Source organism: Garra rufa, chromosome 14 (genome assembly GCF_049309525.1).
Source record: "Garra rufa chromosome 14, GarRuf1.0, whole genome shotgun sequence".
Lineage (NCBI taxonomy): Eukaryota > Metazoa > Chordata > Actinopteri > Cypriniformes > Cyprinidae > Garra > Garra rufa.
The window spans coordinates 10,329,078-10,355,569 of NC_133374.1; positions in this window are offsets into that span (position 1 = coordinate 10,329,078).

A 26,492-nucleotide genomic window follows, 5' to 3' on the forward strand; every position below is an offset into this window, starting at 1 on the left:
CTGTTCTGAGCAGTTGGAGGTCTTATTTGCATTGACATATTTTTGGTCTGATAGATATGTGACACCCACACTGTGTTGCAATGTAAACAAACATGAGCACGTAGACAGTAGTTAAGTTCGACTTGCTACTCAGTATGTTGTGAAATCATATACTTATGAAATGAGAGATCTTAAATTTGGAAACTTTTGACTTTTGTAATGTGGCAAGTTGGCCTGTTAGCATTAGCCAGTTAGCGTTAAATGTCAACAGTGGCTGTATCTGAAAGCTTAGGCAGTTGACCTAAAGCTATGCTGCCTTATCAGGCAATGATACTGCAGGCAGTGTTTACGCACGAAGGCACTTCGCGAAACTGATTTCAGACAGACTTCTGAGGCAGCATAATGGTTTAATGGTATATAACAGAATAGAGTGAATATTTAAAGGAATAGTTCACCCAAAGACAAAAATTCTGGCATTATTATAATGGTTTAATGATATATAACAGAATAAAGTGAATATTTAAAGGAATAGTTCACCCAAAAATGAAAAATCTGTCATTAATATAATGGTTTAATGATATATAGCAGAATAAAGTGAATATTTAAAGGAATAGTTCACCCAAAAACGAAAATTCTGGCATTATTATAATGGTTTAATGATATATAACAGAATAAAGTAAATATTTAAAGGAATATTTTAAGGAAAGGAAAGGAAAGGAAAGGAGGTGACGTGAGGCCAAGTATGGTGACCCATACTAGGAATTTGTGCTCTGCATTTAACCCATCCAAGTGCACACACACAGTAGTGAACACACACACACCGTGAACACACACCCTGAGCAGTGGGCAGCCATTGATGCGGCGCCCGGGGAGCAGTTGGGGGTTCGGTGCCTTTTTTACTCAAAAATGAAAATTCTGTCATTAATATCTCAATCTCAAAAACGGCTCGTTTGTCGTAATTATGCTTTTAGATATAAGTTTGTCTCGTTTACAGTAAAAAAAAAAAAAAAAAAAAAAACAGCCCAGGTTGCATTTTGGCAACAGTTGTCCTTTAATTTGTGTTCCAAAGATGAATGAAGGGCTTACAGGTTTGGAACAACAAGAGGGTAAGTAATTAATGACAGAATTTTTATTTTTGGGTGTACTGTCTCTTTAATTACTATTGCTACAATACAAATTTTTGCTAGAAATGACCTCAAAAGTGTAAAACGTTTTACTTTTACACACAAAATGACCACTAACCTTAACTTTCAGACACAGTTTTTATTTTTTAGCCCAGCCGTCAAGGATTGTGGGATATCAAAGACAGCCAAGGATACATCTATGTTGCGTTCAAAAATTAATCAGATGAAGGTATCTCAAGAGACAGGAAGTGAGGCTAGCACTGGATTCGGACGTGCCTTGATGCCTTTATACCTTAGAATGCATCTCCGAAGGGAGCATTTTTCAGCTTTCGGACATGGCAAATGAAAAACAAACATGCCAGTGTGTCATAACAAGTTGTAAACATTTAGTGAACTTGATATTTGTCTGTCTGCAACATAAAATAATGTGGCACAAGTGGATTGTGTATATAATTATATTATATTACATTATATAATGCAAGTAATCTCATGCTAGAAGGAGAATCTGGAATTTGTTGGTAGATCAAGGCTCGTCAAGCCCCAGGAGCACACACCTTTCACGGCTAATTTGGGGACAATGTAATGAAAGCAGCAAAGTGTGGTGCGTCAAATGTCACCCATCACGGTTATTTCAGGGGCCATTTGACGGCGCACTTCCCGTCTGCGAGCGTCTCTCTGATATGTTAATGCTAATTAATGGCATCTTATCATGGTGGCGCTGATGCTCACAATCAGCAAGATCTGGCTGTGTGTATTTCATTTAATGTCCTTCAGCCCCAGCCAGTGGCTGTTAACATCGTTAACCTTTACTCGGACACAATGGAGATAGACAATTGTTTTGTTTTACAAAAATTGTATTTGATCAGGGCTCACCTTTTCCACAAGCCTCTTCTCTTGTCCTTCTAAATGCCAGATAAATAAACAGAGCTGCCTAGAATGTCACTCAGCTCTCCATTTCACAGTCAGGTTTCTGACATATGACTGGAAATTATAAAATAAAAGAAATCGTGGCTCTGTCAGCAATGTTTATTTGAGTGCTACAAACAATCATTTTGAGGATAAAGGTTGGGTTTTTCTGGAAGCCAGATTCTGTAACTTATATATTTTGAATGCAGGTTAATTTCTTGCGGTTTTAACTTCGTATCTCAGAATTGTGGCTTTATTCCAAAGACTTTATAATTTACAATTTTCTTCTTTTTTCTTATATGTGACCCTGGATCACAAAACCAGTCATAATTCATTTTTTTCATAAAATAAATAAGCTTTCCATCGATATATGGTTTGTTAGGATATGACAATTTTTGGCCAAAATACAACTATTTGAAAACCTGGAATCTGAGGATGCAAAAAAATCTAAATGTTCAGAAAATCACCTTTAAATTTGTCCAAATAAAGTTCTTAGCAGTGCATATTACTAATAAAAAATTCAGTTTTGATATAGTTACGTTAGGAAATTTACAAAATATCTTCATGGAACATGATCTTTACTTAATACCCTAATGATTTTTGGCATAAAGGAAAAATCGATCATTTTGACCCATACAATGTATTTTTGGCTATTGCTACAAATATACCTGTGCTAATTAAGACTGATTTTGTGGTCCAGGGTCACATATTTGCACCTTTTTATCACAGTTTGTTCAAAAAATTGTTTTCTGTGTTTTTGAAAGAATAAGAATACAGTAAAAACAATAATATTGTGAGGTATTATTACAATTTAAAATAACTATTTTCTATTTGAATGTATGTATTTATTCCTGATGCAAAGCTGTATTTTCAGCATCATTACTTCAGTCTTTAGAGTCACAGTTGCTGCTCAAGAAATATTTCTTTATCATTCTTTATTATCAGTGTTGAAAACAGTTGTGCCTCCTAATATTTTTGGTGTAACTGCTGTGCATTTTTTATGATCCTTTGAGTAGAAAACTCAGAATAACATTTATAACACTGAAATAGATTTTTTTTGGAAACAATATTTCATGTTTACCCTTGGGCAGAATCTAAAATGAGATATAACAATATGAGTTTCTCTCTACAGTGATTGGCCATATGACTTCTAATCGTTAAATAGTGCTTACTCATGTCACGGCTCGTTTACCTGCCAAACAAATCTGTTTCCTTGTGTGTACCATAGGAAGACTAGTGCACTGCACAAAGATAAAGGACACTTCTAGGCATGCTTCCAAACCCTAGTGAGGACCTAGACAGCATTTTTAGGCATTATAGGCATGCTACCAACACTACAGGCAATTCCAAACAGTAGGCAGCAGAATTATGCTGCCAAATAAGATGCCTTGTTTTGGCCAAAGGCATCACATGAATCCTTCACAGATACTCAATCTCAAAATACATTGAATGAAAAGAACATGTTCTTTATATTTCTTAATTTCGTTTATTTTATTCAGTGTATATCGATTTGGAAAATAGAAATTGACTTGTTTTTGTTTTGGGACAACACAATCTCTCACGATTTAATCAATATTTGTTGCCAAATATTTGACAAATTCAACTGGACAGTGGATATCTAGTTACAAGCATGGACTGGATTGAAGTGTGAATGTTGTAATTGTTTATAAAAAGATTTGCGTTCAATCAGTGTTCAGTTAAATTAGGTAGTTTTTGTTGTTCCCATTGTGCTGAAAAGTGGAGCTTGTGCTTATTGGGCGGCTACACTCACTAGTATCAGTGCAGCAAAGAGTCTTTTTTTCCCTCGCATACATCACATTATTTTAGAAAAGTTATAATTAGCTTGCATGCGTTGCATAAGAAAAGTAATTAAATATATTTTATTAAATTGAGTTTGACGAGTCTAATGAAGTTGAATTAAAACTAGTATATTAATTTAACATAATCCGACTAAATTATGTTGGCTCAATTAAACTTGTTCTGAAAGAAAGACAATCAGTTAGTTTATGGTAGTTAATTTTGTTGATGCTGAATAGATAATTAAATAATAATAATAATAAAACAATAAGCAAATATACTAAATACTAATAAATAGAAGGTGCACACAATGTCAAACACACAGATAAAAAAAAAATGTAACAAATAGGGATGTGCCCAAAATTAGACGGCCATATTGGCGGCAGAGAAGGTAAACAATGCCACTGAACCGAATGATACTTGCATATTTTGCTGATTATTGCTTCTCAAAATGGTCAATAATTTAGACCAGGCAATACATTTGGATCAAACAGCATCAAACTTTATTGGAATCAGTTGAGAGTATTGAATTTCTTTCACATGAAGAGCACTATTTGTGCAGTGTGCTTGTGTAACTGGAGTTGCTGTCAGTGTCAAGCATTTCATTTCAGTCAGTTTTGAGATTTTTATTTTGGTCGGGATGCTGCTTTAGATGGTAGTTGACCTGTTTATCTAAATGGGCAAAACCTATCAAATTCCATGTAATGCATCCTGACTGAAAACACTTTAATCTTTGTATTCATGAGCACGGCAGGGAGAAGTGAGCCTGGTGATTGAGAGAGGTATTTCGACAGACTCCAAACTCGGAGACGTGGGTCCCGGGTGGTTTCCGTGCAGCTGAAGACAGTGATCATTGTAATCTTCACCCTGGCAGGGGACGAGCCAGCTTGCCCTGGGTGTGACACGCCTGTCACTGGAGTCCACGCTTGACAGCGTTTGGGCATGACAAGTCCCACCGCTGTGAGGCAACCGTCCTTCCATCCCTGTCCAACACATACCCTCACACGAACAGAGGTCTACAGACAATCACACACATTCACAATCACATTTTTTTCCCTCTGCCTTCACGGAATAGACTGCCGGGCAACTTCCACCTCCCTCGGCCCCCTTTGTGTCCCAATCGACTGAGAGAAGTGACAACTTTGTGATGGCTGAATCATAGCTGTGTCTTATCTTCCTGAGCATCACTTACTGTATGTGCATGTGTGTCACTTTCCAAAGTCGTTTTACTTTCGGTAACGGTCCTCTAATTCCTGTGGACGCAGAGTTGACATTTATTCAGTTGTCTTGTTTACGATGCCGTTTCACATTTTCAGTCACTTCGCGTGGCAACTGAGGCATCTCGCATCTCTCTCCTCTAATGAAGCTCATCATGTATGCTGAGGGGACGGAGTCACAGTAGAAGCACACAACAATGACCCCAATCCGTCAGCAGCTGTTGTTTTTTTTTTGCGACGACGACTCTTCCATCTACACCAACGTGTCATTGACCAGACTTTGTTTGTTCTTCTGTGTCTTGCTCCTTCTTTTTGATGGTTCACAGAATTTGGCAAAATTCTGAGAGAATTGGCTCTTTTTCATTTCATGACTTGGCATTTAAATGCAATTGGGCATACCTCATAGGAAGCTGAATTGGAATGACAGGAACTAGAATACTAACTGAAAAATAACTGAATTGGACTTTAAAGACACAATTGTAATTCATTCTGGCAAATTAAGTGTTCTTCAACAGTTACAGTTGAAGTCAAAAGTTTGCATACACCTTGCAGAATCTGCAAAATAATTATTTGACCAAAATAAGATGGATCATACAAAATGCATGTTATTTTATATTTTTTACTGACCTAAATACGATATTTAATTTAATACGTTTACATATAGTCCACAAGATAAAATAATAGTTTAATTTATAAAAATGACCCTATTCAAAAATGTACATACACTTGCTTCTTGGTTTAGTGATAGTTGTTCATTAATCCATTTTTTGTCCTCAACAGTTAAACTGCCTGCTGTTCTTCAGAAAAATCCTTTAGGTCCCACAAATTCTTTGGGTTTTCAGCATTTTTGTGTATTTAAACACTTTCCAACAATGACTGAGATTTTGAGATCCATCTTTTCACACTGAGGACAACTGAAGGACTCATATGCAACTATTATAGAAGGTTCAAACACTCACTGATGCTTCAGAAGGAAACACATTGCATTAAGAGTCAGGGGTGTAAAATTTTGAACATAATGAAGATGTGTACATTTTTCTTATATTGCCTAAATATCATATCGTATATATTGCTCTTCGGAAGCGACTTGCATGTTTCCGAGAAGACAAAAGTTAAATTTACCCTGATCTTCAAATTCAAAAGTTTTCACCCCTGGCTCTTAATGCATCTTGTTTCCTTCTGAAGCATCAGTGAGCGTTTAAACCTTCTGTAATAGTTGAGTCCCTTAGTTGTCCTCAGTGTGAAAAGATGGATCTCAAAATCATACAGCTGTGGATCAATCAAGTAACAGCACAGTATTAACAAATCAAGTGTATGTAAACTTTTGAACAGAGTCATTTTTATGAATTCAACTATTATTTTCTCTTGTGGACTATATGTAAACGTCTTTTATGTGAAATGTCTTATTCAGGTCAGTACTAAATAAAAAATAGCATGCATTTTGTATGATCCCTCTTATTTTGGTAAAACAACATTTTGCACATTCTGCCAGGTGTATGTAAACTTTTGACTTTAACTGTAGTTACAAAATCTATTTTTTGTTCTATCATTTTGTCTGTGGTTTTAATCTAACTATCATTCTGTCTACAGATTTGTTCATTTATTCTTCTATATATGAGTGTATCTGTCTACCATTCTATATGGTGCTAACATTCTATATTTGGTTCTAAGGTTCTATTAATATAATATTGTTAATGGGAAGACTAACTTTAAAAAGTAATTAAATAATTCACACAGTTAGAAATAACCACTTTGTCATGTCAAAATAAGACTTAAAATGTCATGAAAACATGTATGTGGGAGTTTTTAGAGAGTAATCAGCTGATCTCTGTCTGTGAGCAATATTTACCTAGCTTCGATCGATGATCCTATTGTATTTAGCATTCTGCACATAAGGGCTTTAAAACTTCTGGATAAAACTAACTTATTTTCAAAACTGTCAAAAACCATAAATTCAAATTTCTACCTAAATTCAGGAATTGAATTGAATTTGTAAGGCATTCACAATTCAATTCTGAATTGCCCCAACTCTGCATCATCCTCAACCTCAATATCCTTTACAGCTGTTTGCAGTAAGTGAGGTGGACAAGAAGTCCTGTGGCTTCCTGAGAACAAAGCCCTTTGTCAGAGTCGGGTGATCGAATGAAGGAGAAAGATACAAGGAGAGACTCGCAGAGACAGAGATACAGAGAGTAGCTAGGCTGACAGCCCCTACGGCAGACGGGCAGAGATTGATAGATGTGTTTGAGTCGGTGGGGACATCTGAGTCACTGTCCGCGTGGTTTTCTAAAGGTGCTTGCCCCTGCTGGTCACGGCCCTGTTATGTCTTCTTCAGGGTCAGAGACAGAGAGGCTCAGACAAAAACAACTTGAACAATGATGCTCGCGAGCACCCCACGCTTTTGACAGCGCGCATCAATCAAGCACGTAGCCCAGACTCAATTCTTTGATAGGACACCTTGATGGCTGAGAGATGCATGACACCCTGTTTCACCTGGCAGTAAACAAAGTCTACGGATTATTCATGAGGTAAAGTAACCGGATGTGTACCGTCTTATGCACTAAGCCTCTGGGGCTGAACAAAACATTTAACTAGTTTGAGGAATGCGCCTTAGATCTTTTAATATCTTTCCTTTTCTTTTTATTATAATAATTCAATTTGAAATAAGCTACCGGCTCTGGGGCATTAATATAAAAGGGTCTGTGGCCCAATGAAATCTTATTACTTCTAATTACTCGATATTTCTAATTATTTTTCCACAGTTGTATACCCTTTGCTGTCTCCTTTCGTATTGTAGTCATTAGTACCATTGCATAATTGCGCGCTCAATAAATTTGTGACTAGTGAGTAAACAACTTTTGACTGTTATATTCCCCAAATAATTACCAAAATTGTTATTTGTGCTACTTCACAACAAGGACAAAACAGTGCAGGATTTGCAGTGACTAAAGTGCAGCCGTGTAATAGTTTCCGTAGTTGAGAGCATGCTAACATACCACAGTTTTGTAAAACTCAATCCTGTCCTCATTTCCACCATCTCCACCACACGACTGCTTCCATCCTACAAATGAAGCCACATTATTTTCCCAGCTTTAACAAGCTCCCAACCTTGCACCATGGCAGCTGCTTGTTTAGTACTTGTTGTTGACTCTTTCCTCCTCAATCCGAGGTCTTCTAATGATGGTGCTGGACTGTTTGTCGGATCTAAATAGTTTGGGCTCTCTAATGGTGGCCCAACAACGTCTGTGTATCACTGATTTTAGGCCGTATACCTTTGGACCAAAGTAAAGACTCCCTCCGATACGTCTTCTGCGCTTCGTCGGCGATCATTAAGATGGCTTCCAAACAGAGCAGATTGCCTTTGGAAAACTCTGCCGATGTTGGCACACGCACCCTGGGGGACAAGCATTGAATAGGACTAAACAGACATCTGCTGCACTGTGGATGCGAATGCGCGTTTGTGAGTGATATCTGAGCGTGCATGTGATACGATGTGATCATAGGGTCTAGTCAGGCATTGAGTCATCTTTAGTCAGTGAACTGGAGCAAATGGTCAGCTGAGCTCCAGATGAGGGTTTAGAGCACGCAGGGCTCACCCGAGGACGGTTCAGGCGGGGTGGGGGAATGCGAGAGCCTCCGCAGTCCGCTTTTAATTGAGTTGCTCACTCAGCCAAAGGCCTTGAGGGACACCCGCCATGTCACTTCCGATGATCAACCGCAATTTCAGACAGTGCAGAGGAACGCTGCCAGGTCCTCTCAAGCCAGGATCTGAATATTCAGAGACATCCTCAAAAAAAAAAAAAGAAGCCAGTACTATTTAGATAGTACAAAAAAAATAGATGCTGACATTAACTTTGCTGCAAACGAACAAAAGTGAAGACAGCACTGTGATGAACATCATGGATCAGACTGTGACAATTGATGTTCCTCTTTCGCCTGGATGACAAAAAAAAGCAGGGGTTCCATTAAGCTGCTGAGATGAAGACCAATTTTCAGCCTTTAAGCTTTGGTGAATTCCCAAGCCAAATGAGATGTCTTGCTGAGGATTTGTCTGAGGCAAGCGTTCTCATTTCCAGAGGAAGTACCGCAAGATCAAAAGGAGTAAACTGTCAAGTTCATTCCTCCTCCTCTTCCTCCTCCTTCCACCGGCCAATCAGTCCACTCATTTATCGGCAATCCAGGAAGCTGTATAAATCACGCCGGACGCCATCGACCCAAACTTTACTCATGATCAGTAGCTCAGAACAACTCATGGATTTGCTGCTTGCTTTGATCAATATTAAGTTATTTAAGAACTTTGATGGCTGGCCATTGGGCGAGCCAAGATTTTATTTTATTTTTTATTTTTGTGAATGCGTGTCTGTGTTGACTTGGGCTTCACAAATAGCTAGTTGACTTTCTTTTCACTCTTTTTTACTTCTTCACACTTCTTTTGTTTTTTAATCAGAGGTTGCGGTAAGCGGTGTAGCTTTACTGGAGTGTATGTAGGCGGAGGGAAACCCGGAGCCAGTCAGTGTAAAATAAATATGGACGGTGGAGGGGCAAACGAGAGAGGATCATCTGTTTTGCCATCTGCTCACGCCACTATGTGCATGGAGCCACATCGATGGCTGCTCAGTCTATCGAGACTGTATGTAGCTTAAACCGAGATCTTCCTGCGCTCACATATTCATAGACAAAATGCATTTTCGCTCATTAGTGAATCAGATGCTATCTCTGACTGTATATGCATGAATACCAAAAAAGAAATAGGTATAACAACATGCTTTTGTGTATATTCTCAGTGCCTCTGTGCATATTGTGAGGTATTTGAATGCTGATTTCAAGATTCCCCCACTCACCATTACCGAGCTCAATGCCCATGCATCCTCTTTTGGGCGCAGGTACAAAACGTGGAACCGAGTCTCTGTGTTTGTGTTCCTCTGCACTGCTTATTTAGCAAAGCAGCTGGCATGCTGCAGACATTAGGAGAGATGGAGAGAGGAAAGTGCCAGCCTGGAAAGTGATCGCTGATTGTTCAGTTGGCAGTGTCCAATGTGCCAGCCTGGTGCTTTTTGTTAGCAACCAGAGCTCCAAATTCCCAGCTCTCAGTGGGGTTGGTTGCATAAACTTATATGCATGCCTTCTTGCAGAAAATGACCAAATAAGCTAGCTCTCAGGCTATTTGTGCGTGATTTTATTCTGTTGGGGAAAGATAGTTTGAGTGGCCATTTATAAACTCACATGGGGAGCTAGATTTTAAGTGTGATATGCTCTAGCATTTTCAGCCGTTTATAGAGAAACGTGTCATTTAGTAAAAATGTTGTTTTTATGAAGTCTCAGTGTTCAAAGTATTTCCGTGTTAGTGCATTTACAATTATTCATAATTGTTAGAATGCCCAAGGATCAGCATTCTCCCCCTAAAAGTGATCAGGCAGACCAAACTATAAGTCGCAAAGGCTTAAAACTTGGAGGGATGGTAGTACTCACACTATCTACAATCTACAATGTCACCAAGGCCTGCCCCAGTCGGTCTGATGGTGGAGCTACACCGATTGAAAGTACAAAATTCACTTGTTATCAGAAATGTTCATGTATTTTGAATTTATTGCAAAACCTAAGTTTGCAAACTAGTTCTAGCTTTTGCGCCGTACTGGAGGCCGAAAGATTTTCCAGAGAGTGAATATCAATAATCATCAAAAAAAAAGTTTCAACTCACAATCACAACGGGACGCCAAAACAATCGGAAGGGGCGCTTAGCCACTTTTACTAAAACGCCTATAGCCTAACTCTTGAACGGAAAGATATATTTTTGGCAAACTGGAGACACATATGTAAGAGCTCAATCTAAAAGTCACAGTAAAAAAAACACAGTTTGGGCACTTGGTGGCGCTATAATGGGCAATAAAAAAAACTTAAAAACTTCTATAACTACGCATTTGTTAGTCCAATTGACTTGAACATTGGTATGTCATGTCTTTGTACAAAGTGCCACAAGTGTCTATGAGGACATTCGCGTATCATTATGCAAGATTATGATAACAGTAAAAGAGTGAAAATTAAAATAAGAAGACTTAGAATAAGCATTTTGTTACACACCATTTCTTTCAAATATTTATATCTGCAACAAAATGTGTTTACCTGTGTGTGTGTGTGTGTGTGTGTGTGTGTGTGTGTGTGTGGGTGAGTGTATTCTTCATCATGGATGTGTTTTTAGTGTCAGCAGTACATTTTAGGTTGGCTTAGACCCTAAAAGCATAGAACATTAAAGGCCTTAAAGCACTTGAACCCCGGTAATTGCAGCTATATTTTATTTTTTTTTTCTGTATTTTTACTGTAACTTTATATATATATATATATATATATATATATATATATATATGTATATAGATAGATAGATAGATAGATAGATAGATAGATAGATAGATAGATAGATAGATAGATAGATAGATAGATAGATAGATAGAAAAAAGATCAAGCTAAATTAAAACAGTTTAACTTTCAAAAATTAAAATTTGGGTTGCTGTTCTGCATACTGTTTTCTACCTCTGTCTGTCTATTCATTAAAGATTAATAGTTCCGTAACTGTTTGGCATGCCAATAAAAGAAGTATATAATTAGAAAACTGACTTTCTAATTATTAGACTTTCTCTTTTACTATAGTGCATAAAACTTGCAATGTGTTAGCACTCAAAATGTGTTTCTAGGTCAGAGTGACTCAGAATGATTGAGCAGGTCACATTGAATCATATTGGACAAGTGGGACTCAAGCAAAACTCTCCCAACTATTAACTCTTGATATGTGTATGCAAGCTGTGGGACGAAGAGGCAGTTGTATCTATGGCTGGCTAGTTTCACACTCTCATAAATGAGTTTTATAGTGAAATTGTGCAGCTGCTGTGTGTGTGTGTGTGTGTGTGTGTGTGTGTGTGTGAGAGAGAGAATGTAAAGACTGTTTGTTGCTTACACATTTTAGTCACATATATTGGACCTCAAGTGGAAATGGTTTATATAGAGAGTCATAAAGCAGATTTAATTTAATTTGTTTCAGCATCTGAGAATCAATAGCCAGTCAATTGTTATTTAGCCACACAAACAAGGGCTCTGTGATCAAACACAGCCTGATTGCTTTTCATCGAAGCACACCGGCAGGAAAAGACATGTTCTGTCCGTAGCGATTGGGTTACGTTTTATGACCATGTGTAAAGTCAGACATGACTGTCATTGATGCGTAAGTCTCGTTTGTGTGCTGGCTCCTCCCTTTCCCCTAGACCTACGCCACAACAAGAGCGGTTGGATATCCTTGATTCATCTGTTATCCTTAGAGTGACTTGTCTTGAAATGGAAAGGGAAGAAGAATGATGACTAAGGCAGCTCTTTAGCTTAGGGTCTTCTGTCTGTCATGTCCTGAACAATAAACGCCACAGGGGTGACGAGGGAACCGAGGGGGTCGCACAATTTGCCCCGTTTTCCCCTACCCACTCTGTGGCTGCGTCCCTCCTGGGTCTGCTTGCTGTCTTCTCTGTACACTTGCATGCAAATTGGACCCAAAGGGTTTCCTTGCCATGTAAGAAAAAACATAAAACGGAAAAGACAGAACAAACGGTCATTACGCTAAAGAGATCTGTCAGTCTTGCTGGTCCAAAAAGCGGCCCGCGTCTTGCTGTGCCCCCTTTGATACTGAACGTTTCCCTGTTATAAAAAAACCTTTGTTCCTAGCCTGCCTCTGCACTGTTGCCGTTTGATAGAGAAATCCCTAACATCCCCTGTTCCGCAGTAAAGCCAGGGATTTGCCATCCCTCTTAGGCATAAAGACTGTCCCCTCATTCGGTTTGAAGCTGCACCAGTTTTGCCAGCTGTCGTGTTTTTTCCCCCTCCCCTCTCTCACTGTCTCTCCATCAGACGTGTTTGAAGTGGCTCTGGCATTTGGCAACGGAGTATGAGGGCTTTGAAAATTGGCCTGGCTGAAAGTTTAATTCCAGCGCCTGAGTCACAGGAGGTGCAGGGACGCATGCCGACTCGGTACGTTTGAACCTGCGCTTTGAGTGACCTTATCAGCCCCGGAGTCTCCTCATTAATGTCATTACAGAGTCTCGGGAGAAGTTGGAGTCTGGAAGGGAGGGAAAAAATTGTCTGTTTTGTCTTTTTAGGTGAGGCAGTCACAGTCAACCTTTGCTGTTCCACTCGTTCTCAAACCACCGCCCCAGTGGGACCCCCTTCTGTTTGTGGTCCATCTCTGGTCCACAAGATGAAGTGTTTGTCCTGTAAATCAGGTCAATATAACAGCCGGTGATTAAAGACATAGCCGCAGCTCCGCCGAGGCCCATAAATAGCCACCGGACTGGCTGAGGATTCTCTCGTACGCACGCGTACACATCCACGTCCGTCGAAGCTGAAGGAGACTAATCCCCGAGCTCGAGGCCCGCTCTTAGACACACATACGCACCGGATCTGTTTCGAGGAGGGTGACAGGGTCTGATCATCAGCAAACGCGATCTTCCCCCAAGAAACCCCCCGTCCACTCTGATAAGCGCTAATCCCAGCTCGCGTGGAAGCGTGACCGAGATCAATTAAACTAGCGGCAGATAGCAATCAGAGCTGGGGGCCAGCCATCAAATGAAGGGAGGAGACAGAAGGAGGAGAAAAGAATCAGTCTATCTCCTGCTATCTTTTATCTTCCCTCTTTTCCTTTATCTCTCGCTCTCTCTCTTTCTCTCTCAGTGCCGCAGTCTTCCTCAGAGCCCGGCGGCAAGCTGAGACTCGGGGATCGATTCTCATCGCCGCCTTACAGCTGCAAAAAAGACAACAAAGAACAATAACCGTCATCATCGCCAGCACCATTATATCTCTGGCCATCACGAGGATCGTTATCTCCCTGAATGATACTCCTCTCCTGTGCCGGTTACATCAGCAAACTGCATTTCCAGATGTTCATGAATGCTTTGTCTATGGGGCTTCTTCTGTGATGATTTGATCTGTTATTGTTGTTGATGGTGCTGTCTTACAGCTGACTTACACGTACCAAAACAATCCACCACATGTAGCAGTCTGAAGCATATTTTATAATGTGTTATCACGCCTACGAATAGAAAGGAATTTGATTTCAATTATGTTCTTGGAGTCGCGTGTAAACAGAAGGTAAGGATATCAAGTGTGCCAGGTCCCCGGTGGACCACTTTCGCAGGAAGCCTATGTTGAGAATGAACGAGATCAAAATGATTGCGAGAGTGAGATATGGTATGTTTGGATATACTATACTATGCTATGAGGTACGCAGTGCTGGGTAGATTACTTACAAATGATAGCAAACGGTTATTGTAAAATTTATTCAGACTACTTTTTGATTACTTTTGACCTAATATATATTCCATTCTTTATCATCAACATCAAAATGAACACCCAAAAATGAAAATTAGACCATTATTTACCCCCAGGCACCCTAGGTACCTTAGGTGTATATGACTTGCTTTCTTTTAGAATCCAGTCAGAGTTATATTAAAAATTATCCTGGCATTTCCAAGCTTTAGAATTGCATGGGTGGGTGCATCTCTTCATTAGTCCAAAACAAGTGCATCCATCCATAATAAATAGTGCCTCACATGGCTCCTGTGATGAATCAATGCATTTTTATAAGAAAAATATCCATATTTAAAACTTAATAATCACTTTAATCTAGCTTGCACCAACTGGTCATACACGGAAGCAGCTCCGGGATGCATTTATCGATGGATGCACTTTATTGGACTTGTTTAGGACTGATGAATATAAACACCATCCCATGCAATTCTAAAGCTTGGAAATGCCAGGATAATTTTTAATATAACTCTGATTGGATTTGTCTGAAAGAAGGAAGTCATATACACCTAGGATGCCTGGAGGGTGAGTAAGTAATGGGCTAATTTTCATTTTTTTAAACATTACATTATACCAGGGTTTCCTGTGTGAACGTGCGTCAAAGACTAAGACAGAAGAGAATAAAATTGTTGAATAAAGTCATTATTTTTGTTTCTTTGCACAAAAAGTATTCTCGTAGCTTCATAACATTACAGCTGAACCACTGATGGACTATTTTAAGGATGTCCTTACTACCTTTCTGCGCCTTGAACATGTGGTCAGAAAGCACTCGCAATTCATCAAAAATATCCTAATTTGTGTTCTGAAGATGAACAAAGGTCTCACAGGTTTGGAACAACATGAGGATGGGTAGTAAATAACAAAATTTTGTAAATAACAAAAGTACTATACTATTCTTCTTGCATTGTTTCCCATGTACTGTTGACTACATGAAATGCCCAAATAATCACATGCATTTGCCAGAAGTGTAGTATTCAACCAGTAAATGCTGTGAGAGATGCAGTCCCACAATGCACTGTGCTGAACTGAACTATTTTGTTGATCTTGGTGCAGCATTTCTGTCCTGTCCCTAAAAATCCATTGCCGTAAACTATAATCTGAGGGGAAGAATAATTAGAAATTCTTGATAAGAGGGTTATTCTAAACCTTCCTTTTCACTGAAATATGATGGTTTTATAGGAATGTTGTTCCAGGACTAACAAAGATGTTGATCCAAGAACATATCCTAGTTGGCAAAATCACCAGGGTATCACTTTCATTATTCTGCCCAGAGATGCTGCTCTGGCCCTGTTTACACCTCCTAGTAACATCTGTCTCAGGTGATCCGATCACAAGTCGTCAGGCAAGACACACTGCTGTTTACACGTGGCAGTAACATGAATTTCAAATGCGTCTCCTGTGACTCCTGTGTGATCGAATACTGAGAGGTGGTTCCCTGATTTTGTGAACAGATACATCTCTCAATTTGTCAGTGTTTCACTGCTGACAAATGCATTAAAAAGTCAAAAGAAAGAAGGAAGAAGCCATTTTTGAACACATTTGGAAAGCTTTGCAAGTGCTTGAATCATATCTTTCACAACATGTTGATATCAGGCATATTGAAGATGTTCCGTGAAGTCTTGTGCATATTTATGTATTCCTAAAATTCGAATTTAGTTGTTTTTTTCCTTTTAGAGCTAAATGTGACAAGTTATGTTTTCACAGATAGGATCGCATATTATTTGCAAACATTTACACCTGTTTAATACTGTTGACTTTCAGACCGTTTGAGTATTAAACTAGCTTTAACTCCTCCTAGGGGGTGTTCACACAGAATACATTTTTCCATTCCATTGCACTGCTTTTTCCAAGTGTTAATTTTGACACACACATTTTGATTTAGTCTAAGTCATAGTCTTTAGGCTAAAATAGTTTTAGTCTTTATATTTATATACTTTATATTAAAATGAAATGAAACCACTTCTCATAAAGAAACAAAAACATGGTCTTTTTGATGAAATACCAATGCATATATACTGTCGGCTTATTATGCATTCTTTATAACAACTTGTTTACCACATTCTCTATTCTTTCAGACACATTTATTTATATAAATAAATTTAGATTCATCTGTTTACATATACAATAACAATACTCATCAAAATGGACAATCGAAAGAGTTACTTGTGCTAAAGTCAAAATACTATGAGAATAAAGTCGAAATATTACAAGAATAAAGTCTGAATATTTAGAGAATATAAATCGTAGAAATTAAAGTTCTAATTTTTTGAGAGTATAGCCTATATTGCGCATGCAAAGGCCTGGATTGAGAGCACCAGGAGAAGTTGCCAGGCCACCGGAATTTATTTGAATATTTTCAGTATTTTCAGTATTATTTGAACAGTATGCTTGGAAATAATATTTAATGTCTTCGATTTATTTTGTTATTTGTAATATAAAACAAAGTCTCAACTTTCAAAATCAGTTTTATAGCGAAATACAAACAATGTGCCTTACAATAAAGTTTTTTAAGTTCTTTAATGTGGCGTGACGAATCAATTCATTAAATTATACAGTTTTCTTTGTGAAAATTTCACCACCTATTTTGCAAAAATGTATGTGGTGTCCAGTCTTTCATTCTTCACATTTATTTAAATAAAAACAACAATAAAACATTCTAAAGAGCATGGTAAAACACATTATTTTAATAGACATTATTTGTTTTTTGCTATAAAACTGACAGATATTGAAAGCTGATATTTTGAAGTAGTTCCGGTGCTCTCAAGATGGGACATTTGTATGTGCAATAGGCTAGAATATACTCTTAAAATATTATAATGTTAATCTCGTAATTGCTACAAATTAATGCTTGTAATTTTGACTTGATTGTCGAAACATTTCAACTTTATTCTCATAATTTTTACTTTATTTTCGAAATATTCCGACTTTATTATCATAATATTTCAACTTTGTTTTCATAATTTTTACTTTATTCTCAAAATATTCTGACTTTATTCTCATAATTTTGACTTTATTCTCATAATTTTGACTTTATTTTTGGAATATTTCGATGTTATTCTCAAAATGTTGCAACTTTATTCTCATTATTTCGACTTTATTCTTGTAGTATTTTGACATTATTCTCGTAATATTTTGACTCTATTCTTGTAATTTCGACTTTATTCCCAAAATATTTCAAAGTTATTCTCGAAATGTTTCTACTTTTTCTCATAATTTTAATTTTTTTTTTTTTTACGTGGCACTAAAACGCTGTTGTATTTACCAAAAAATTCAAAGGGAAAAGACTATTTTTATTTGATTTTATATAGACTTTATTCTCATAATTTTCGACGTTATTCTCAAAATAATTCAAAATTATTCTCGTAATATTTTGACTTTGTTCTTGTAATTTTGACTTTATTATCATAATTTCGACTTTATTCTCAAAATATTTAGACTTTATTCTCATAATTTTGGCTTTATTCTTGTAGTACATAGGCTTAATTCTCATAATTTCTAATTTATTCTTGTAGTATTTCGACTTTAATCTTGTAATTTTAGGGGGGAGGGGTGTATTTGTTTTTTGTTTTTACGTGGCACTAAAACAAAATTAAATTTACCAAAAAATTCAAAGGGAAACGTCTATTTTTATTTTATGTCATATAGTTTTTATTGTTTTAAGCACAAACCACACAAAAATCTCTAAGACATGTTTGAAAAATGTCATTTCCTTTTCCAGTAAATTTATCTTGTTTCAGCATGCTGACATATTTTCACTAGAAAAAAGATAAAGTACAGCAAATTGGGTTTGTATGTTTTGTCCCAGTATTTCCTGAATTTTACCAATTCTCCCCAGAGATACTTGAGAATCTCTGTCATTTCCGTCTCTTCCTTACAGCTCAAAGATAGGACATCTCCCTGCATGTAGAAATGTCCGTGCGAGTATGTGGAGGTATTCGGCTTGTTAGCGTCTGACTTCCGTATTATAGCCCAACGAGTCATCATCAGCTTTGTCTATCTTGCCCCCCGAATCAACACAGGAAATGAACCATCTGCTGTTTCTTGTGACCACAGAACACGCACATACACACCCATCCACCCCCCCCCCCCCCCCCCATCCTTTCCAAATCTCCAATCTTGTGTTTCCTTGCTCCTGTCAAGGCAGCTTCAATTACATCCCTCCCTCTAGCTTATGTCTTGGGTGGATTACACGCGCTCACTGTGGGCTGGCTGTATGTAGGCTATGTTGGGCTTTCTTTTCTAACACCCTGCCTAAAGACAATGCTGCTCCCGCTCCCCACTAGCGAAATTCCTTCCGCTGCAGATCACATACTCGGAATTTCAGCATTTAGGGGTTTAGACAACAAAGTCGCGAGTAAAAGAGACAATTTGGAATCTGATCTTCTCCATACCTCCTTTTCCCCTTACATTTCTTGTTTATTTTAGATTAGAAAGTGTGTTTTCTTTTCTTTGCCAACTGGCTTCACTTGGAAGTGACCTATTTTGATAAAAGAGGGTGGGTGGGTGGTTTGGACGGGGTCTGGGAATCAGGGGCAGATTTGCTGGCGAGGTTGATGTCCTGGAGCACATTGCCCCGATGCCAGCTTTACGCTCCCCAACATAAACACAGCAGTCGAGAGTATCACATACTCGTACATCTCAGCGAGAAGTGTCCAGAATAAAAAAACTGGAAGCAAGCCACAAAGTGTCAATGTACACTCTGCAACATCAGATAATTGGATCAACAATAGCAGTTTATCAAAAGAGAAGGAGAGTGTTTATGGTCTTTCAGACTTGTTAGAATAAGCTTGAAATCCTAAAGTTTGTGCGCCCAAAAAATAATAATAGTAATGATAATAAAAAGATGAATGTGGCTTTTTTTGTTCATTTTCACTTTTGAAAATCTACCAAGCTGCCAAAAAGCTAATTAGATTGAGCATAGGGTGGTTTCTGCCAACTACATTCTTTTGTAGCTTTTTTTGTAATCAAGTAGCATGCGTTAAAAAAAGACTTGGCTGATAATGGATTTTCTTAGGCATTTAGGGTTGGAAATAGCTTTTCTAAGTGGAGATATTTCAAATCTGTATTTTCACCGGGAGAATGTGCCCTTTTTTGTTTTGTTTTTTAGACTTATTGGTAGAACGATGCAGTAGTATATATTTTTAATCAAGGTAATTATGAATTATACAGTTGAGGTCAAAAGTTTACATACACCTTGGCTTGTAGAATCTGCTTAATGTTAATTATTTTACCAAAATAAGAGGGATCATACAAAATGCATGTTACTTTTTATTTATTCTTATGTATTACTGACCTGAATAAGATCACATAAAAGACGTTTAAATATAGTCCACAAGAGAAAATAATAGTTGAATTTATAAAAATGACCCTGTTCAAAAGTTTACATACACTTAATTCTTAATACTGTGTTGTTACCTGAATGATCCACAGCTGTTTTTTTTTGTTTTTTTAATGATAGTTGTTCTTGAGTCCATTGTTTGTCCTGAACAGTTAAACTGCCTGCTGTTCTTCAGAAATTTTTTTTTAGGTCCCACAAATTCTTTGGTTTTTCAGCATTTTTGTGTATTTGAACCCTTTCTAATCATGACTGTATGATTTTGAGATCTATCTTTTCACTCTGAGGACAACTAAAGGACTCGTTTGTAACTATTACAGAAATTTCAAACACTCACTGATGCTCCAGAAGGAAAAACGATGCGTTAAGAACCGGGGGTGTAAACTTTTGAACAGAATGAAGATACTTTTTTCTTATTTTGCTTAAATATCATTTTTATTTCATTTAGTACTGCACTTCAGAAGCTACAGAAGATACATGTTTCCTAGAAGACAAAATAAGTTCAATTTAACCTATTCTTTAAATTCTAAAAGTTTTCCTTCTGGAGCATCAGTGAGCAGTTGAACCTTCTGTAAAAGTTGCATATCAGTCCTTCAATTGTCCTCAGTATGAAAAGATGAATCTCAAAGTCATTGTTGGAAAGGGTTCAAATGCACAACAATGATGAAAAACCGAAGAATTTGTGAGGCCTGAAGGATTTTCCTGAAGAACAGTGGGCAGTTTAACAAAAACAGCTGTGGATCATTCAGGTAACAACAGTATTAAGAATCAAGTGTATGCAAACTTTTGGACAGGGTCATTTTTATAAATTCAGCTATTATTTCCTCTTGTCGACTATATATGTATGTCTTTTGTGTGAAATATCTATTGAGGTCAGTACTAAATAAAAAATAACATGCATTTTGTCTATTTCAGCTCAGGTGAAGCTATTCTCAACATGCTTTGGATTTACACCACATTTTTCTTATTTTTTAGTGATTTAATGCTTTGCAGTGTTACTTTTTCTTGTGTAATCCTTGCCAAAAATCCAAAAACACTTTGTCACTGAACATCTTTGACAGTTAGATTACCACTGTGGTGGCCCACCTGAGAGAAAACAGATCAGTTGTTGTTTTTCATTCAAGTATGCCTGTATTATCTGTTTTTGTTGTTGTCAGTATGTAATTACTCGTGTATCTTGAAGTAAATCCCTAATAAGACATTATCCTCTCCTCCAGGCCGTAAGGAGGATCTGTTTGGGTTTGACTTCTCAATCTGACCCTCAGTTATCTCCTGCTGATCCAGCTGTCTCGTGTCAGTCAATAACCTACAGCCTGATTTTCCATTAGATGAGACCTCTGACATTCAGAAGCTAGCAGGAGGACACGAACAAAAACAACAATAGGTGGGGGTTGATAAAACTAGATCTTAACCATAAAAGCTTATGTGTAGCACAGTGGTTCGCACACGTGCTCTGACGTGCTGGTCACGCAGGATTGAGTCCAGATCACATTCCTTCACTCTCCCCAGTCATTTCTTTGGTCACTGTCTTTTGTCTCTGTCGGATGAAAGGAAAAACAATTGTATCTTGCGTAAGTTTTAGACGTTATGTGCAAGTCACAAGAGTTGAAGCAATCACTACCACATGAAGGAATGGAATTACATATGACTTTATCATCCATTCCAGCATGAGCGGATTTGCCATGTACTCACTTCTCCACAGTCACTTGGCAGAGTAAATGGAATGGAGATGCAACACATTAGAACTGTGACACTTTGTGACCAAATCTCCCATAATGCCTTAATAGTGAAGCTCATCTCCTAATCTATTTGATAAAGAACTGCTGGTTCTTCATGAGTTCGGGATTTATCCCTTATCCTCTTGGATCGAAGTGCCACGAAACTCCTAAAATCTGAGTAATACTGCTCTTATGTATGCATTTGTTAATCTCAGCAGTAAAGGAAACGCTATATTTGAGCAATGAAAAGTTAGTGCATTTCTGTTAATTTTTAAAACCTTTCTGGTTAATTCTGGATTTCCATAGTATCCATCTTCAAGGCAGAAGTAAGCTTATGGGTGAGAGTTCCGGTTCATTAGACTCTATAGGGAAATAATTAGAAGAATAACAACGTGCGGTAAATGGTAAAAAAGTTTGCACTACAAACCATTGTGTTCATAATTAAAATAATACAATAAAATAACATGGTAAGACATACCAATTTGCAATATCAAGCAGCATAACAAGCTGTTTTGTACAGCTAAGAAAGGCTGGACGCGGATGAGACAAGAAGCCAGACCCATAAAATTTACAAATGGCTGTGTCCGCACAAGTTTGCTTCTATGGCAAAACTCTTGTGCAAAAAAAAAAAAAAAATGTTGTTTTTATGTCTTTCTTTACTTGTACTTTTGTCTTGTACTTTTATATTTACAATATTTATATATATATTTTTTTTATATATTTAAAATCTGCCAGTGAAATCAGACAAAATATCCAACATAAAATAAACTAAGTAAATTATTTTATTTTATATTTTTTAATGTTTGTAATACTTTTTGGTGGTGTTTTATTTTTTTTATTTTTATTTTTTAATGTTATTAAAATAAATTTGTATATGGTCACCAAGGCTGCATTTATTTTTATATTTTAAATAATTATATATATTTTTTTATATATATTTAAAATCTGCCAGCAAAACATAATAAACAGAGTAAATTATTTTATGTAAAAAAAATATATATAATTTATTCATTCATTCATTTTTTGTTGGTAGTACTTTTTGGTAATTTTGTAAAAATGTTTTTAAAGAAAACTTTTATAGTCATTAAGGCTACATTTATTTGATTGAAAAAAAAAAGTGATTTAAAATAACGTTTTCCTGTTAAAATTCATTTCAAATTCTATTTGAAATGGAACATTTTTGTAACATTATAAATGTCTTCACTGTCATTTTTGATCATTTCAGTGCTTCCTAGCTTAATAAAAAAAATGTACTGACCTAAAACCATGTTTTTATTTGGGTGAAACCATAACAAATGGTTGTGCATAAATTATAGTAATTTTTTGTTGTTGTTTTGCTACTACACTTCAATGGAAAGTTCTCCCAAAAATGAAAATTCTACCATTGATTACTCACTCTCATGTCATATCAAAACGGTAAGACTTTCGTTCATCATCAGAACACAAATTAAGATATTTTTGATGAAATCTGAGAGCTTTTTAACCCTGCATACACAGCAGTGTAACTGAAATGTTACATTGTTACAAAACCCAAAAACAGAGTAAGGATACAGTAAAACAGTTCATGTGACAACAGTGGTTCATTCATCTTTTTATGAACCAACACAAGAATACTTTTTGTACACAACAAAAACAAAACAAAAATAACTACTTTACTCAACAATTTTTCTCCTCCAAGTCACCATTATCGAGAGTACCATGACCAGGAGAAGAATTGTTGAGTATTTTTGTAACTTCGTAAATTTACGGTTGAACCAATGATGTCACATGGACCCTACTATGTTTCTGGGCCTGGAAACATTTCAGTTACATTGCTGTCTAAGGTCAGAAAGCTCTCAGATTTAATCAAAAATAACTTAATTTGTGTTCTGAAGATCAATGAAGGTCTTGATGGAATGGTAGAATTTTCAGTTTTGGGTGAACTATCCCTTTAAAAACGGTGTATGAATGTTACACGTAAACCTGCATGTGAAATCAGCCTCTCCCGAATGCCTTCATCCTCATCTTCCTGTATTCCTAGACTCCCGTGGAGTGTCTTGTCGTAGTTAAAACGTTTAGCACCTACATCCCGTCGAGGGACCCCTACGGTTCCTAAAGCCCCTGCTGTATAGTCTGCCTTGAGACTTTTCCGTAACTCGAGGGGAGCTTCTTCCTTTCTGTCAGGGACCCCTTTACACATGCCTCTCGTCCATATGGCTACACGAGGGAGCTTTGGATCTTCTCTTTCTCCCTTTCGGAAGATGCGAGGGCCCACACTGAGCCAACATGGCATCCTTTTCACATATCACAGGCCTTGTAAAGCATGAGAAATAATGATGAGAACAAGCAAGAGAGAGAGGAAAGAAAAGATAGAAACAGTCACGGGTTGGGAAAGAGAGAAAGAGAGTAACTCGCACCCGCTTGTCCCCGGTTTCCTCTACCACTAAAGTGAATGTGCCGAGCGGTGCTGTATAATTCAGTTTTAATGCGTTATATTGGATCCAGACAGGACAGATTGACTAAGCCTCACCCAGGGAATAAAGCTTGTCTCTCTATTTTCTTTCCGCCAGCCCCCTTCCCCCACCATCCACCATCTTTTTGCTCTCTCTGTGGGGATTTTCAAAAAATATACTCCCCGTTCTACTGTATCTCTCTCTCTAGCATGAGCCGCCGCACATCTTAATTAGCGGTTTTATGGCTTTCCCAAGTTTCACTTCTTATTGCTTTGCGCTTATTTTATTTAAAAGCCATAATGGAAGCCAATTTCCCCAGTTTGGCTTTGAGTGAGGGAGAAAAAAAGCCATTTATAAGAACATCATCAACAACATAATGTTATGAAGGTAGTCATGGAGGCCCCTGCGCTGCCAAAAGGGAAAATTGCATTGTCTTTTTCGTGGCGCACTAATCAACCCTGAGCATGTGGGACGCTGATGGTTTTGTTTGTCTCTGATGTTGCCAGGTTCACCTCACTATGCCGGATGGAGCAAATTACCGCCGCTGCCGCCGTATATTACAATAGGTCAGACGTACAAAATGTGCATCTTTTATTTTTAATGCCTTATGAATATTTAACTGTGAGGGTCAAGTCACTAGAAAAAAGAAAGTGAGTGGAGAAATCAATAAATTGGATTTTTAAATGGATTCCAGTGTAAAACACAGGGTCTCTAAAAGCGAAAGACGACAAAATAAATCGGGAGAGAGAGACACAACTGGAAAATTACATGATGGTTAATCGCTTGAGATGCGTGCCAGGTAAAATTAACAGCAAATTTGTGACGCATACATGCGTGTTTGTGTACACTCGCGCAAGTTTTTGATTTCTGTCACATTTCCTGTGGACTCGAGCCAGGAGTTGACTTGAGTATATAACATGTTTGTTATACACAAAAGAGTGTGTGTGTGTGGTAGTAAGACAACCTTTCGCACACACACTCGCTGTCATGCCCATAAATTAAATTCTGCAGATGGAAAACATGAAACACAAATAAATGTGGTGCTATGAGAGGATGTGTGCCAGCATGCTTTTAGCTCGTGGCGGCTTTTCCTTTTTCCCTCTTTACAATCTCATACTTTAAAAGTGAGAATCGGGCGAACCTATCGGGGTTCGGCTTTGGCTGGGCAAACAGTGATTCCTCACGGTACCCTGTCCTGCACGCCGAGGCGTGAGCTAGTGCCATTCTGCACGCCGGCTTTGAAAGGAACGGAGCCCACGGCGAGCTAAACACACTCCATCATCCCTAAGCTCCAGGTTCCAGCTCTCCGCAGATACGGTAGAAAAAATGAAACTTTGCGAAGGCAGGGCGAAAGTGTGTTTAAAAACGAAGAGAGGTCACGAGGGTCTGAAAAAGTATAATAAACAAGAACAAGGGTTTTAGATTTAAATTTAGAGAGATTTCCTGCGGGCGAAGAGGTAACCTAACCTAACTGCAAGACCTTTGTTTACAGGAAAAATGCAGGCCGAGGATGATATGGCGCTCGGATTGAAGCCAGACGCGCAATCGAGAGGGACCCGCATGGCTGGCAGCTGTTGATGAGTGAGGCTTATGGTCATTTCCAATTCATCTCTATACCGAAAGGTTCAGATGTTCGGTTCACCACAGGCGGGTAGAGCGACGGAGCGCACTTATCTGACACCGTCCTCCCTCTCTCCTCACCTAGCCCTTTTTTTATTGGTGATCTAACCTGCAATGAGGAGATAAAGGCAGGCAGGCTTTTTCCATAAATGCACTTATCACAGCCCAACAAGCTCTCCAACACTTGTCTGACTGACAGCCCTGCTCTTCGGGATTCTGCAGGCTTTACGTGGACACACATGCACAAACGTGTGCACACACGTACATAACACTAACACATCCTTGATTTTAGCCTTGACAGGGTGTGGCACTTGTGTAGATGAGAACTAGTACACATGCAGAATTAATCACTGTCAGACTAATGAAGAAATCTGATAACCATTATCTTCAATCAAGCATGTGTGACACTTCACGAATAGGATATGAAGCAGAAATCATTACTTAAATTGAGTAATAGTAATAAATGGCTGGTGAAAAAAGGCACAGCTTCAAAAAACTCAGGAGGTCCATATTTTAAAATAGGTGTGTTATGTTCATTTATCATGGGGTTTGCTGTTAGCTTTTTTCAAAATTAGAGAATGTCTACACTGCCAGTCAAAGGTTTTTGAACAGCAAGAATTTGAATGTTTTTCTTTTATTTAAAGAAGTCTCTTCTGCTCGCCAAGCCTGCTTTTATTTGATCTAAAGTACAGCAAAAACTGTACAATTTTAAAATTACTACTGTGATTTATTCCTATGATTTCAAAGATCAGTTTTAGAAATCATTCTAATATTCTAATTTGCTGCTTAAAAAACATTTATTACTACTATGCTGAAAATAGAGTAGCTTTTTTTCTGATTTCTTTGATGGAGGAAGTTCAGAAGAACAGCGTTTATCTGAAATCTTTTTAACGTTATAAATGTCTTTATCATCACTTTTGATCAATTTAATGCAAAAAAGTAAAAAATACTGACTCCAAGCTTGAATTGTATAACGTTACAAAAGCTTTTTATTTCCGATAAATGCTGATCTTTGGATCTTTCTATTTAAC